This window comes from Pan paniscus, chromosome 12, assembly GCF_029289425.2.
Source record: "Pan paniscus chromosome 12, NHGRI_mPanPan1-v2.0_pri, whole genome shotgun sequence".
Lineage (NCBI taxonomy): Eukaryota > Metazoa > Chordata > Mammalia > Primates > Hominidae > Pan > Pan paniscus.
The window spans coordinates 21899399-21915364 of record NC_073261.2 but is presented as its reverse complement, the minus strand read 5'-3'; the positions used below and the strand labels follow the sequence as shown (position 1 = coordinate 21915364).

Sequence of the window (15966 nt, the reverse complement as noted above, 5' to 3'; positions counted from 1 at the left end):
ATTCATTTATGTTTCACGCACACCTTATATACATAGCCTGCAGGTAATTTTATTTTTTTTCTTGGGGGTGCTGGGTAAACTGTGTTGTGTGCCTGCGTTTTGACTGTGGCCCTTCCCATGAAGTTAGGTGTCGAATTTTTTACTTGCAGCATCATGTTAGTGCTCAAAAATTATCAGATTTTGGACCAATTTGTATTTTGTATTTTTAGATTAGGGATGCTCAGCCTTGTATATGTATGTGTGTGTGTGCTTGTGTATGTGTACATATCACACATATCACATTTTCTTTCTCTTTTTTTTTTTGAGACGGAGTCTCACTCTGTCACCCAGGCTGGAGTGCGGTGGCGCGATCTCGGCTCACTGCAAGCTCCGCCTCCTGGGTTCACGCCATTCTCCTGCCTCAGCCTCCCGAGTAGCTGGGACTACAGGCACCCACCACCACGTCCGGCTAACTTTTTGTATTTTTAATAGAGACGGGGTTTCACCGTGTTAGCCAGGATGGTCTCGAGCTCCTGACCTCGTGATCCACCCCCACTTGGCCTCCCAAAGTGCTGGGATTACAGGCGTGAGCCACCACTCCTGACCACATATATTCTCTTCATTCATCAGTGGACACTTAGATTGTTTCCATATCTTTATTAGCCACTTTTAATTGGAAAATTTTAAATTTCCTTTTTATTCTACATTTGATGGAATTTTATGGAATTCATTTATGGGACACTGTAATATCTATGTGAATATCTGCTACTTAATGAAGGAAAAAATCACGTTGATTCAGTGCTTATCAGAGGAAGAGGATAACATGCAATGAGGTATTTTCAGTTTCTTAGAAGCAAATCCCATTCCATAGGGGGCTTCGCAGTTACCAGTAATTTACAAAATTTAAAAAAAACCCAACCAACCATCCTACGGAATCTTTCTGAACCTTTTTCTCCAGAGTTTCTTTGTTCTCTACACTTGCAGGTACTTCTCAGATGCCCATGGTCATGGGGTGATCTTAGTCTTTCTTAGCCCATCCCTTTGTCTAATTGCTGTAAAACATCCTATCCCACACCCTCATGCTGAAGAGTCCTATTGTGACTTTTCAAATGACCCGTGATGTAATGTGGAATAAAGGTAGAGTCTGAGTAACACTTGGAATCCCTGGAGTACTAAAATTTGCATCAGCCCTTGTAGCCTGCTCCCTGGAGGACCCAGCTGCCTAATCCTGAGTTAATTAGAACCTGGGCCCTGACCGGAACAGCTCACTCTGGGTGTTTCTGTCCTGTGACGCACATGCGTGTGAAGGGCCGCCCTGGCAGACGTCATGTTCTCTCTAAGATTAATAGGTGGTTCTAAAATCACACCCACGTGCTCTCCTTGAAGGGCAGGGGAAATAAAGGTTTTGAGGTTTCTGATTTGATTAATTCTGGGCTATGGGAAAGCCCTCCGATTTATATATGACAGTACAAGTTGTTCTTTGTAGAAATAAAAAGTGCAAATTTTCCTTCCTAGGGAAAAAATTATTTAGTAGCATACAGCTAATATCTATGTAATTTGAGAAGTGTAAAATGGCGTTATGTTTCTCAATAGGGTCACTTGGGGACATAAAATGCCTCCTTCCTAGGGTGGTGTGAGGGTGACCATCAGTGATACCAGCCTCTTGGAGTTGGAGTCACGCCGGGCAGCCCTTGAGCCCCTGCGGAGGCTGATCTGACCCACAAGGCAGTTGTTTTTTTCAATCTCTCTTTTTTTTTCTCTTTTCTTTTCTTTTTTCCTTCCTTCCTTCCTTCCTTCTTTCCTTCCCTCCCTCCCACCCTTCTCTCTCTCCCTCCTTCCCTCCCTTCTCTCCCTCCCTCCCTTCTCTCTCTCCCTCCCTCCCTCCCATCTCTCCCTCCCTCCCTCCCTTCTCTCTATCTCTCCCTCCCTCCCTTCTCTCTATCTCTCCCTCCCTCCCTCCCTTCTCTCTATCTCTCTCTCTTTCTGTCTCTCTCTGTCTCTGATGAAGTCTCCCTCTGTTGCCAGGCTGGAGTGCAGTGTGCGATCTCAGCTCATTTTAGCCTCTGCCTCCTGGGTTCAAGCCATTCTCCTGCCTTAGCCTCTTGAGTAGCCGGGACTACAGGTGTGTGCAGCTATGCCCAGCTAATTTTTGTATTTTTGGTAGAGACAGGGTTTCACCATGTTGGCCAGGATGGTCTTGATCTGACCTCGTGATCCACCCATCTTGGCCTCCCAAAGTGCTGGGATTACAGGCGTGAGCCACCGTGCCTGGCCTCTTTCTTTGTTTCTTAAGAAAAGAACATGACATCATTCAATGCTTAAGATGATTTTGTAACTTTCAGCCTTAAATTTTCATATACCTTATTCCAGTTGGAAAAGTAGAATGAGGCTTTTCCTTTCTTCTGGAAAGGCTTCAAAAGGGCCATGGACCCTGTAGAAAATCCCATTTGAAAATGACAGCCTGGAAAGAGCTAAGGACAAGGGCTGGACTCCCTGATACATTAGCACCTCTAACTTGTTTCATTTACTAAATCACGGATTAATCGGGTGGTTCTCAGTGCCAAGCACATAATCAGTGCTGGATCCCTGCTCTTGAGAAAGGATCTTTCATCGAAGGAGCCCCCAGGAGTAACCGCCAGTTTACTACAAATGCCAGGGCTGGGGAGCACGTGAAAAACACCAGAGGGATGGAGTGCCACATGACTGCAGGGTGGATCACCCAGCGTCTTCAATGCATTGTCATTAAAATAAAATCGACTTAAAGTGGCCTAAGAGAAAAATTGTAATTTGTGGACATGACTTGGATCCTGATTCAAGTAAATCAGCTACAGGAAGTCACTTATGAGACAGGAAAATCGGGACACTAATGAGATATGAGCTTTATATTAAGGAATTGGTAATGATGTGGGGTGTGATACTGAAGTTGTGCTGATCTGTTGGTGATAAGCACTGAAGTGTTTGTGGGCAAACTAATTTTTGCTTGTGGTTTGCTTTAGCCATCTTGTGAGGGCTGGGGTGTGACTGCATGTATAATTGTTGAGATTGGATGAGAAAGTATTTTTACATATAGTGAAACATCACAATTCAAATGCAAAATGGCATGGCTATGTTACAATGTGATGCAGGAGCTTAGCCCAGGAAGCCAGCTGTAGTGCTTAAACTGGGTTTTGAAGAATTAATAGGTGTTGAAAATGGAAGAATCAGTTCTTTCTGGTGTGCAAGAGGAGATACTTGGTAGGTAAAGTGTGGGTCACCTGGTGGTTTTGACCTCGAGTTCTTTCAATTCACTCATCCTTGCATTTGCTCACACAAGGTTTTTCAAGTTCCTGTTGTGTGTGTCATATGTCGTGACACATATGTATGGTTGAGTCTCACAAAAGTCCCAGGCTGCCATGGGAAAGTACCACAGACTGAGGGGCTTACACAGCAATTTATGCTCTCACAGTTCTGAAGGCTGGAAGTCCAAGATCAAGGGCTCAGCAGGGTTGGTTTCTTCTGGGGCCTTTCTCCAGAGCTTGCAGACAGATGCCTTCTTGCTGTGTCTTCATAAGGTCTTTTCAACGTGCACACCCTCCTGGTATCTCTTCCTCTCTTAAAAGGCCAGCAGTCCTATTGGATTAGGGTCCCTGATTCATTTTAACCACCTCTTTAAAGACCTTTTCACTGTCACATTATGAAGTACTGGGTGTCGAGACTTCAACATATGAATTTTTTTGGAGGTAGGGCAAGGACACAATTTAGCCCATAGCAGATGGGATGCACTTCATGGTGTAATCAGTACTATATAAGCACTTATGACTTATTCACAGAATAATGAGTACTGTATAAGATGCTAAGGGAACCTGGAGGGAAGAGCGTTTAACTGTCCATGGAGCCATCCAGGAGGTCTTCTTGGAGGAGGGGCTTTTGAAGAGCTTCTTGAATGAGAGATCTTACCTCACCCACTGAGCACTGCTAGAAGAACAGGGAGTGGTGGAAGGCAGTTCCCAACACTGAGGGGGAGAGGGCAGGCAGGGAAGGGAGCGAGCGGACTCTTAGTAGTGGAGGGCTGTGATGACAGAATGGGCCTGAAAGGAGAGTGGGTGCTGAGGTCTCGTTCAGTGACAGGGCCAGGGCTGTGAGGGAGGGAGAAAGAGCACACACATCCCCACTCTTCATTCCTGGGCCTCAGCTTAGCAGAGGATGCAGTGATAGAAACAGGGAAAGGAGTGTGGAATTTTATCTAAAGCTGTGCTTAATTACCAAAGTAAAACATATTATAAAAGTTCAGATGTTATAGAAATTCTATAACATCTACTCCCTAAAAGTGTTAATAATAGTTGTGTCTTACCTTCTGGCCCGCTTCTTAAGATGCTATTTGAAAAAAACAAAAGTGTGTGTGTGTGAGAGAGAGAGAGAGAGCGAGCAAGCAAGCAGACAAGCAAGCTGGCAGTAGGGGGAGGGAGAGAGAGAAAAACAGGATTTGCTTCCCTGACTCCTCACTCCTCCCTCCCTCTTTCCTTCCTTCAGAAAAAGGGGGGGTTGCACAGTTTTTATTCAGTAGTGCATTTTAGTGTTTACAGTTTATTTTTGTCAGCATGCTTTTTACTGGTGTTGTCACTACCTAGACAATGGCTGAATCCTGTGCATGCTTAATAAAATGCTGGTGAACCTGTTAAAAAGGCAATATGTAATTAAATTGTCTAGTTATGGCACTGAGATGTATAGCAAGGTTTTTATGTTGATTACAAAGACAAGTAGCAGTTTGGACTAGAGGAAAAACCTTAGAGAAACACCTGGGCAGACCTTTTAGAGAATGGAGCACTGCTGGATTTAAGAGGCTAGCATTAAATATATCAAGAAAACTCTTTACAAACCTTGTCACAAATTTACAAAATTTGTCACTAATCAAATTCCTATATGTTAGAATTTTTAGGCAGCAGACCGTAAATCTTAAATTTATATTAATATTTGCCCGGCTATGGGCCAGGTGCGGTGGCTCACACCTGTAATCTCAGCACTTTGGGAGGCCCAGGTGGGCGGATCATGAGGTCAAGAGATTGAGACCATCCTGGCCAACATGGTGAAACCCCGTCTCTACTAAAAATACAAAAAATTAGCTGGGTGTGGTGGGGCGTGCCTGTAGTCCCAGCTACTCGGGAGGCTGAGGTAAGAGAATCACTTGAACCTAGGAGGCAGAGGTTGCCGTGAGCCGAGATTGCACCACTGCACTCCAGCCTGGTGACAGAGTGAAAAAAAAAAAAAATGCATTATGGCTTTCTTCTATTATTTTAGTAAGCTTTGATACATTTTTGGCACCACATCATCAATTTTTGATAATGTCCATTCCCATATGTCCCAAAGATATAGGATTGGAGTTGAGTGGGGTGGTGGATGAGGGAACAGAGAGGCATTTGGTGGCCAAGTTAGGCCTACAGCCCTGTCATCCTGACCCATGGCCTTGTTGCTTCCTTTTCTGGCTGTATTTTGCTTCTCATTGTATATGGATGATGTAGGGTAAACACACCTGACAGCAATAACTTAAGCAGACCCTTAGAATGACCTTGTGTGGCAGACGTACCTGAATGTGTGTTCCCAGCTAGGGAATCCAGAAGTTGCCAGCCTGGAGATTCAGTCCTTGTCTTTAAGGAGCATCTGAGTCCCTGCAGCTTGTCTCGTGGAACAGGTGTGATTGAGGCCCTGAGGTTTGGGTTGCATGAAGGATGCCAGGTGGAGGCCCTTTGTCAGGGAGTGTGTTAAGTGAAAATGCTACATGAATTGCATGATGCTTGCGGGCGGGTGCGGGTCTCCTGTCCAGCCCGCTGCCACTGGACTCTCTCCCTTCTCTGTAAGCCCCTAATAAAACCCTGGCTGGCTCTGGATCTCTTCAGCCTCTTGAACCTGGTGCCTCCCCTAGGACGGTTAATAGGGGTTCGGCCCATTGATTGACCTACTGCTTGCTATTTCCTTCTTTTCTCAGTTCTGGAGTATTTGAAGGCAGAAATCATTATTCCAGAACCTAGAACTGACAGACCTTAAACTCTAATCAGTCACTTTTCTCCTGCAAACACCTGCCTTGGCCACTCTTTGGCTTTCTAGAGAATTAGAAATTAGTTCTGTTTTTTCCCTCGTGTTTTCATTAACCAGCTTCTAATTAACCTACTAACCAGCATTAATATATGGAATTGATATAATTTCAGCCTAGTGCAGAAAAACTTGATACTTTTACTTTTCAGGACAGCTTTATCTTGAGTGAAAAATCTAATTGCAGTGAGGCTTTTTGAAGCTCCTTCAGCTGTTTCTAAACCCTGCCTGGGAACCACTGTGCACTGGATGATTAAGAGACAGCTGAGGTCATCTCCTTGGACACCTTTGAGTTTCGGATTGATAAACACATCTAAGCTGCTCGGTATCAGTCCACATGGGTTGAACTTTGGCCAAACCACTCAAGGAAACTTGTGTAGCTTTGTTCAGTATCTGAAACCAGCCTTTTCCCACTTGAATAAGGTTCTCTTCCAAGTGGTTCACTAGGAATGAAATATAGCTAGCTCTGCCAGAATTCCCTCAGACAGCGCTGACCCCGTGCTGTGTTGGGCTGGCACTGCCGCCTCCGTACTCTGAACGGGAGATCCGCTTGCCAGGCCTCTGCTGGGCCTCCTTGGTCAGGGAGGGAGGAGGAAGGGCAAGACAAGGCATTTGAGAGCTCCGAGGCCTATGCTAATCCTATGCTTTTTTGTTTTTCTTTTTAAATAAAAGGAAAAGGACAATTGCCTTAGCTCTGGCTACAGACTAGGGATCTGGAGTGGTTCTCTCCATGTGTAACACAGATTAGATTTGGTTGTGATACACACCCGAGTCCAACATCTGCTCATTACTGACCCAGCCAGGTGACACTATTCAACAAGGTTTTGTGGTTTTTTTTTTTCTCCTGTGCTAACATCTAAGAGAGGCAGTACCATTGAAAACAAACTTGGTGTGTGTACATTCATGGGCTTGCTTCTTGATGTAGCCTGACATGGTTCCTAGCTGATTTGAGAGGTTGGAGCCGGCCACCCAGGGTGGCAGATACCCCAGACAGATGGCAGCAGCAGATGCGATTTGCAGAATGCGACTGTCAAGGTTCTAGCCCTTTCATGGTGATCTTTGTCAGGAGAAAGAGCACTCTGGCTTTAAAATCAGACAAGTGTGCATTCAAATTCTGGTTGTGAGACATCTGGTCATTTGGTTCCTGGGCTGAATGATAAGATGTATCTCCCAGGGTTGCTGTGACGATTCTTGCAGCTGATGCTAAGGTGAAGCCACGGCGAGTGTCTCACTGGAATCAGAACATGTTCTTCTCCCAGCCTGTCACCGTTTCTATCATTTGGACAGTGGGAGAGGAGGGATTCCCTGAGCCTCCTGAAGGCTGACTTTAGCCTCTTGGTGACTTCAGTTTTCTGGACAAATAGGCCACCTCAAAAACAGGTTGAGTGACAGCACCCAGTGGTATTATGTCCACAAAGCTCACAGCCTCGGGCTGTCATCAGAACAAGGCTCATAACTCCCTTCTTAACCCTGAACTGCTCCTCTGGAGTTGCCTTAGTCAGGGACCTCATCACTGGACTTCCCTCTCAGATGCTGATAGTTGGAGGAAACCAGCCCAGGTGCAGCAGAAGACACTGCGCCGGCACCACACAGGCATTGGGGATGCAGAATCGGCCACGACTGCTTGCAGGGGGGCATCTCACTGCCTGGCCCTGCGCCTGGGACAAGTAGTGTGGCCTGGCAGTGCTCAGCACACTCGCCCAACACTGCAGCTAAGTGCTGCTGAAAACACTGGAAAACCCTGGGTTGTGGCTTTAGTGGAAAAAAAGCAAATTTTAAGGTTACAGAGAATTCAGATAATCCCTTGGATTTTGCAATGGTAAAATTTTGTAGTATTAAGGATCCAAATTAAAATGAAGAGATACGTACGGTATCAGTGTTAATTGCCTTCCAGCCCTCCCTCCTTTATTTCTAAAGGGAGATGCACGTAGTGCTAGTGAAGTACTTTTAGAGAAAAGCACACACTCCTTCTATATATTCCTGTCTTGAAGCTGGCTGTAGAAAATCCTTGAATCCTTTGGTGAGGGCCTTCTACAGTCCAAGTGACCATATAGGTGTTTATCTTTCAGGCTGATACTGTTTTTTGCACAAAAGTGTATACTTTCCTGATGGATTTCGATCACTGATTATAATTAAGACCTGCTTTGAAATGCTCTTCCTTAACACAGGTTTTGAATAAGCTAAGAGCCCCATGTTAAACTTGGGCAGTCTTCATTTAAACCCAGAGAGAGAGATGCTGACCACCATGTTTTATTCTACTTAGGGTGTACACTTAACACATGGACAGTTTGTCAGTGGAATGCTTTTCTCAAGGAAAACATCGCATGCAACCTTCACGTTTTACACTTGAATCCCAGATGGCCACTGGCACCTTTCAGTGGATTTTCAGTAGCCTCACTTTTGTTGGAGCTGCTGCATTAGTTCAAGTCCTGCTCCGTTCTGTCTGGCTTTTCCTTTACTGATTGTGCTTGGAGAGGCCGTGTTCTGACTTGCCCACTGTGCCTAGTATCAAAGGACTCAAGTTCTAAATCCAGCTCATTGTTCTTTTGTGGGGTCTGGCAGAGAAGCTGCTCAGGCTTTTGGTTTGCTGTTGGCATAAGGAGTCTCTCCTCTGTTCGCATGCAGAAGAGATTAGAGATGTGCAAAGCCCACTCATCCAGAGTCCAAGGCCTGAGTGATTCCTCACTCTCCAGTCAGTTGGGAAAAACCTTTAGTGTCCCTGAGAAAGTAAACTCCTCTGTAAATTTGGGCATTAGAATCCATCCTGGCAGTGTATCAGAAGGATTAAATCATATTACTCATGAGACACAGGGCACACAGTGGGAGGCCTGTATTTGGACAGCCCAAACAACCGCATAAAACAATTCCTTGCATTTGCCTATGGAAGGCAGACTCTGGGCAAATTCACTTCCCAGTTAAAATCTTAACAATACAACTTAACGTTTATAATAGCCCCTGAAAATGACACATACAGAGGTGGTGTTTGGGGCATGGTGCCCAGCACATTGCCCTGTGCTGATGGCTTTCTTCAGTGGTGTCAGCATGAGAAACAAGAACTCTTGGTCAAGAACTGAGTTCAGATTCCAATACTTCCATTTCAAGAGGACCTGTCATTTTATTATAAACACTTAACAGAGAGAAGGGCAATCTGCCTAGTATACGTTTGAACATCTTGCCCAAAGATGTATTCCCATGGTGTTTGGCCATCACCTTTTCCTTGCCTTAAATTATATCTGTATTAAAATGATGTGGCCTTTAAAATAATGCTAGAGAATACATAAAAAGGAATTAATTTTTAAATCAAAATTTATGAACTTGCCTTATAACATTTTTATGATAGCCCTATTTGAATTATCTTCTTTTCTTTGACTAAAATAGAATTCGATTTTTCTGTGGGGTATTTAACATTTTGGGTCATAATCATGCTAGGGATGAATTAATAGATCTTCTTTGAGTGAACTGTCAAGACAGATCCCCATTGGGTTTGAAATGTAATTAAAAATGTCAGTGAACTCACTTGAAGTCCACAGAGTGCTCCAGGGTCCCCTCGAAAACGTTAGTCAAGGACTGAAAATACTTACCAAGTGCAGTGAACATAACGCAGCTGCCAGCTCTCCACAACCAGGAGGGCGCTGGTCACCTTTGTCAGGCGCCTCTCATCTTAACTTCCTTCTAGTTTTGGAGTGTTCGTCTCAGAAGTCTTGAAAGCAGGGGTGCTTTTTAGCCCAAGGCTATGGGTCCGGTTGGTGTCTTCTCAGTAAATGGCTGGTGCAACAGACCTCCAAGAGAGGAACGAGTCTCTAAACAATATCCATGCCCTTGGTAACCCTTCTCCCTCATTAGACTCTCAGACTGGCCACCTTTCCAATTGGCAGACTCCCTTTTATTTCTGGGAGGCTTTTAAAGGTGGGGGTCATTGGGAGGAGGAAGTCTGGAAGGGACTGGGAGCTCAGGCCCCTTGATTATGGGCTGGCTGTTCCCCCCACACCCCATCACCTCCTTCCACCTGCTATTCACCGGGTGTGTGGTTGGCCCTCCCCACCCGAGTGTCGGAGCTTGCCCAGGGAATGAAAGGTGGGAAGAGGGAGGCCATGTGTGTTGATGGAGGTCTTTAGGCACAGAGCAGCTTTAATCTGGGATATATTTAAAACATTGGTTTCAAAATACATAAAATTAGCCAGGGGTGGTGGCACATGCCTGTGGTCCCAGCTAATGGGGAGACTTAGGCAGGAGGATCACTTGAGCTCAGGAGGTGCAAGTTGCCGTGAAGTAAGATCGTACAACCACACTCCAGCCTGGGTGACAGAGGAGACCCTGTCTCAAAAAAATAATAAATAACAAAAAAACCCATTAGTTTTAGGCAAATAACCAGTTATTTTTAAAAGTGGTTACTTAAAATCAAAGAAGCAAGCAGACCTAATATATGCGTCTTTCTTTTTAGATTTCATGTGTTCCTTGTATACAAGCGACGTCCCAGATTATAATTCTCTGCTGAGATTTGAGTTGGATTTGAGGATTTGGAGAATCCCTGCAGCTTTGTAACTTCAGAGGTGTAATTAGCTGAAAACATCATCGTTTTGAAGAGTTCTGCGTTTTGCCAGTCACCTCTCAACTGTGTGCCAAAGGTAAGTCTGCAGTTTTCTGCTTAAAACAGAAGTTGCAGCTTTTTACCTCAAATGCTTAATTTGGACAGTAAGTTTAGTAAAATATCAGTCAGTGTAGCCTTGATTTGTTGAATCACATTAAATTTAAGCTTTCAATGAGGGAGAAAATTAGATTATCTCTGTTCCTGCTTTAGTGTGTGATGGTTCTGAGTATGTAGCCAGGAAGCAGGATGGTAGACACCTACAAGCCGTAAGATGGTACAGGTACCTCCACGCTCAGATATTACTGACTCTTGAATCCATAACGAATCCTGGTCCCCTGTATTCTGTATGGGACAGGGAGTATAAGGATAAATAACCACTTTTCTGGTGCTTTCAGTCTAGGAAAAGTTGGATTCCAGCTTTGATGCTGAGAAGATAAATCTATGTCAAAGGATAGCTGGGCATGGTGGCGTGCACATGTAGTCTCAGCTATTCGGGAGGCTGAGGCAGGAGAATTACTTGAACCTGGGAGGCGGAGGTTGCAGTGAGCCGAGGTCACACCACTGCACTCCAGCCTGGGCAACACGGCAAGACTTGGTCTCAAAAAAAAAAAAAAAAAAAAACCTACATCAAATGAGATGCAGACAGATGAAGGATTCTCAGGAAGGTTTTACCTGTTCATATGAAAAACCTACTTGTGTATGTTACAATAAAATCATAACTGATGCAACATGTGGATTCTGGGACCCAGTGGTGCTATCAGCACAGGCACCAGACAAAAACATGTCACTGTGCAACAAAAATATTTCTTAGCCCTAACATCTTAAGACATTTAACTTAAAATATGAATTGCTGTTTGTGGTCCAGTTAATCCGGTGTTCTGTTTCTGGCTGGGCAGTAAGAAGTGCTTTATGAGAAGATACATTTTCACCTCCAGAGCTTTGTCTCAGAATGAACTGCAAGAATAACACTAGCTTTCCTTAAAAACTTCTAATTTGCTCAAAAAAATTTACAAGAAAAAAAACAACCCCATCAACAAGTGGGCAAAGGATATGAACAGACACTGCTCAAAAGAAGACATTTATGCAGCCAAAAGGCACATGAAAAAATGCTCATCATCACTGGCCATCAGAGAAATGCAAATCAAAACCACAATGAGATACCATCTCACACCAGTTAGAATGGTGATCATTAAAAAGTCAGGAAACAATAGGTGCTGGAGAGGATGTGGAGAAATAGGAACACTTTTGCACTGTTGGTGGGACTGTAAACTAGTTCAACCATTGTGGAAGACAGTGTGGCGATTCCTCAGGGATCTAGAACTAGAAATACCATTTGACCCAGCCATCCCATTACTGGGTATATACCCAAAGGAATATAAATCATGCTGCTATAAAGACACATGCACACGTATGTTTATTGCAGCACTACTCATAATAGCAAAGACTTGGAACCAACCCAAATGTCCAACAATGATGGACTGATTAAGAAAACGTGGCACATATACACCATGAAATACTATGCAGCCATAAAAAGTGATGAGTTCATGTCCTTTGTAGGGACATGGATGAAGCTGGAAACCATCATTCTCAGCAAACTATCGCAAGGACAAAAAACCAAACACTGCATGTTCTAACTCATAGGTGGGAATTGAACAATGAGAACACTTGGACACAAGAAGGGGAACACCACACACTGGGGCCTGTTTTGGGGTGGGGGGAGGGGGGAGGGGGGAGGGATAGCATTAGGAGATATACCTAATGTAAATGACGAGTTAATGGGTGCAGCACACCAACATGGCACATGTATACATATATAACAAACCTGCACATTTTGCACATGTACCCTAGAACTTAAAAGTATAATAAAAATATATATATATAAAAAGATTTTATTCCTTATACTGTAAGATTTTTCCTGTACATCTTACTATGAGCTTATAAGAAATATATATTTCCAACATGGTATATTTAACAGAACAAAATAGAAAAGATTGTTAAATCAAGTATGAAAGCAAACCAAATTTTAATCAAAGCATAACCTAAATTAGTTTTGGTGTCCAACTTTTAGGTGATATGATATGTCTTCTGGTTGTATGAAGAGCAAATGAGATTACAGTGGACATTTGTATAAAAAAACTTTAATTTGCTTCTATTATTTGCAGATTGTTTTAAAGTAATCTTGAAACTATCATGTTGGACTATGGAATCTCTTGGTGTGGTGGTTTCTGGAAATTTTCTCCTTTAATATTAAAAGTTAGAATTTCCTCTTACTTGGTCTGCTACTACTACAAACACATCTTGTGAATATGTTCTTTCTCTTCGACCACCTTAAAAGAAAAATCTCTTGGAACCTTTTCAATTTCAGTTATGCCCCTTTGATGTGTGGTATTTAGAACAGCATAAGATTAATATGCAATAAGGATAGGATTAAGTGTCTTAGTGTTCTCGTCGTGTTATGCTTTATGTTATCTTTTGGAGAAAATGCCACATTGTCCCGTTGATTTAGGGTGTTGTGTGTTGTGATTTCCAGAGCTAGCTCCTGGTCGGCAGTCGGGGGTTGGCACTCACACTGCATACCTGACTTCACCCCAGCCATTGTTGGCTCTTCTAGCTTTGGGTCCCCTCATGCATTCATAGGGCATTCCCAGGTCTCTCTTCCAGACCTTGTGCAAGACAGACACCATCGGGGTGTTCCTGTTCCAAACCTAGGAGGTTTATCTTACATAAGAAAACTTCTCAAACCCATGGTAACTCCGTTTTCTTTAAAAAAAAAAAAAAAAGTCATTGGGGTAGAACTTTTTAAAACAGTCATTTGCAAATGCAGTCATGTGTCAATCCACTTGTCAGATTTCAAGGGAATGGAGTATAAGCTAGAAATGACAGATCTTCTGATTGGATCATCAGAACTCATTAATAATTTATTAGCATCAGAATCTGACACTACTTCTTTAGAAAGGTCTTGATCGTCAGTGACATTAGCAGACCTGAAGCTGTTGTTGGTGCTGGTTGAGAAGGTGGTGAGGCAGGGGAGTGTGGCATGCTCACCCAGCAGCTCGGTCTGCAGGAGCTCCCAACACACGGGTGCCACGTAGACAAGACGGTACATGGAGACCATGAGAGCTGGCTGGCTTACAAAAATATCTACCCATGTAATTTTAAAGGATTACTTTTATTTCATAAGTTTATAAGTTCCACACAAAACCTTGATTCACCTATTAAAATTTACTTTTGTGGTTTAGAAAAATGTTCATTTGGAAAATCGTGAGATGTAGCCATTCATATAATAAACATCTATTGTGAACACCCCACCTGTATTCTGGGCTATTTTTCTTGCAGTGACTGTTTTAGCAGTTAAAAAAAAAATAGATAAAATATAGTCCCAGCCACCTTTTCCCATGCCCTTTCGGGATGGGACCCTGACAGTTTGGGACTGTGCTAACTGCTGTAGTGGAGGTTCTTACAGCCAGTCCCTAATACTTGAGGCAGGGATCAACTGACCTTTAGGGGACAGTATGGAAAAGCCAGGAGATGTTATTTTGGGGACAAGTTTTAAAGAAAGAGGAGACGTGTACAGAGGTATAATGTGTTTCCTTGGAACAGGGCAGGCTGATTGGACCAGCTGGGTCATGGTTCCTGGAGACTGCAGGTCATTCAGACAATACTGGCTTGGGGACCAGGCATTTGCCATTTGGTCAGTGGTCCTTGAAGTGCCAACAGGGAAAGCAACAGCTCGGTCAGCCATACACTTCGGCATGTCAGAAAGAAATGAAATAAATGCTGGCCTGGTAGAACAGTAAGCGGGATGTCAGCCTTGGATGCATTTCCCAGTTATTGGACACTCAAGGTTTGCGTGCCTGGGGCTGGGCTGAGAGCAGCTTGAGGAGGATGGCGGTGTCTGAGGGCTTGAATAACGTCTCAGCCCATTTCCACGTGGTGCATTTCCCTACCCTGTTTTCTGGTCTCCCCATTGAAGTTAAGGAACAAAGTCTTGGGACCCTGCGGCTCTGACCCTGCCTTCTTTGGGGGAGCGGAGACCATAGGAAGAGCCAGAAGGCCACCAGAGTTGTCATTTTGGCAAACGCATAATCTGCACTTAATTCTTCCCGTGTGTACTTGAAAAGTGACCGTAATTGATTGTTGGAGGCTGGCCGTTACTAGGGACGGAAGATGCAGAGGGCCTTGTCTGCTATGCTGCAGATTCGTTTGACTTTTGAAAAGCTTTTGGAGGCTTTTTCATGACAGACATGTCCTAATGGACAGAAGGATGGTGTAGTGGGATAGGAAGGACAGTGGCTTAGATGACACAACTCAAGTTTGAGTAAAGTAAACAGGACGGGATTTCACAAACCGAGTCAGTTGGTGATGTGCATGTCCAGCGTGTAAATGTCAGCAGTGAGCCTACACACATCTTTTCCATTTTGTGATAGAAGCAGCAGCAGCTGTGTTGAACTGAGCAGTGAGCATGAGAAGATGAAACATTGAGCATGTCACTCTTACATCCATAAAAACGCTATCCAGTAATATTTATTTAACTACTAAAGTTTACTACTTCATATTATCCTCAATTTATTTCAGAACAATTTTTCCTAGGGTGTGTACACTTGGAAAAGTCATCTAGAATTTACTACTCACTTTTATCATATCCTGGTTGTTTGGTATTTTGGAGATTGCTGGTAGCTGACTTTGGCCCCAACACGTTATTTAGAAAGATTTTTTACACGCAAAGCCCAGTGCTCAGTTATTAAGTTTTTAGGGCTAAAGCTTCTGTTGAGGGTGTAGCTCTGGAGGTCTCATGATACCTGGAAGTAACTTGTGGAGTTTCTGCCCAAATAAATGGGCCCATCTCAGCCTCCTTCTGCCTCACACTGGACCCCTGGGTGATCTGGGGGAACAGTCTCTGCAGTTTGGACTGATTGTTTCTTCTGTACAGTGTACCGAATATAAAGAGATGGCCACAGCCTTTAATGCTGTGGATAAATCTGTGGTAATTGGTTAAATAATTGCCCAGTAAGTATTGACAGCTGCTGGGAAAACATATTGCCATATTGATTCCACAGTGCCCCGGCGGCGCAGTCAGTGGAAGCAGCTGTAATCTATGGGGTCATCGTTGGCAGGTGCCCGGCACAGGGCTTGTCACTGCTTGTATATTATCTCTAGTCGCAAATGCAGATGTTACTGCCCCCATTTAATAGATGGGGACACAAAGCCTCAGGAGAGGTTAAGGAGACTGTCCACAGCTGTGCATGCTCAACTCTGTGACTCTGGAGAGTCCCCTTAACCTCTCCTGTGGCTTTGTGTCCCCATCTATTAACAGCAGCCCGGGAAGCAGAAGGTCT

General features: G+C 43.9%; 1 protein-coding gene across 7 annotated transcripts in view; it reads left to right on the top strand.

Annotated features, from left to right (window-relative positions):
* Nucleotides 1–15966, top strand: part of NCK2 (NCK adaptor protein 2) — a 150579-nt gene that overhangs the window by 62102 nt on the left and 72511 nt on the right. For all 7 annotated transcript variants that reach the window (XM_055107498.2, XM_055107497.2, XM_057301254.2 and 4 more), the window contains exon 2: nucleotides 10484–10667. The gene's annotated coding sequence lies outside the window, so the exon portion shown is untranslated. The remainder of the gene's footprint in view (nucleotides 1–10483; nucleotides 10668–15966) is intronic.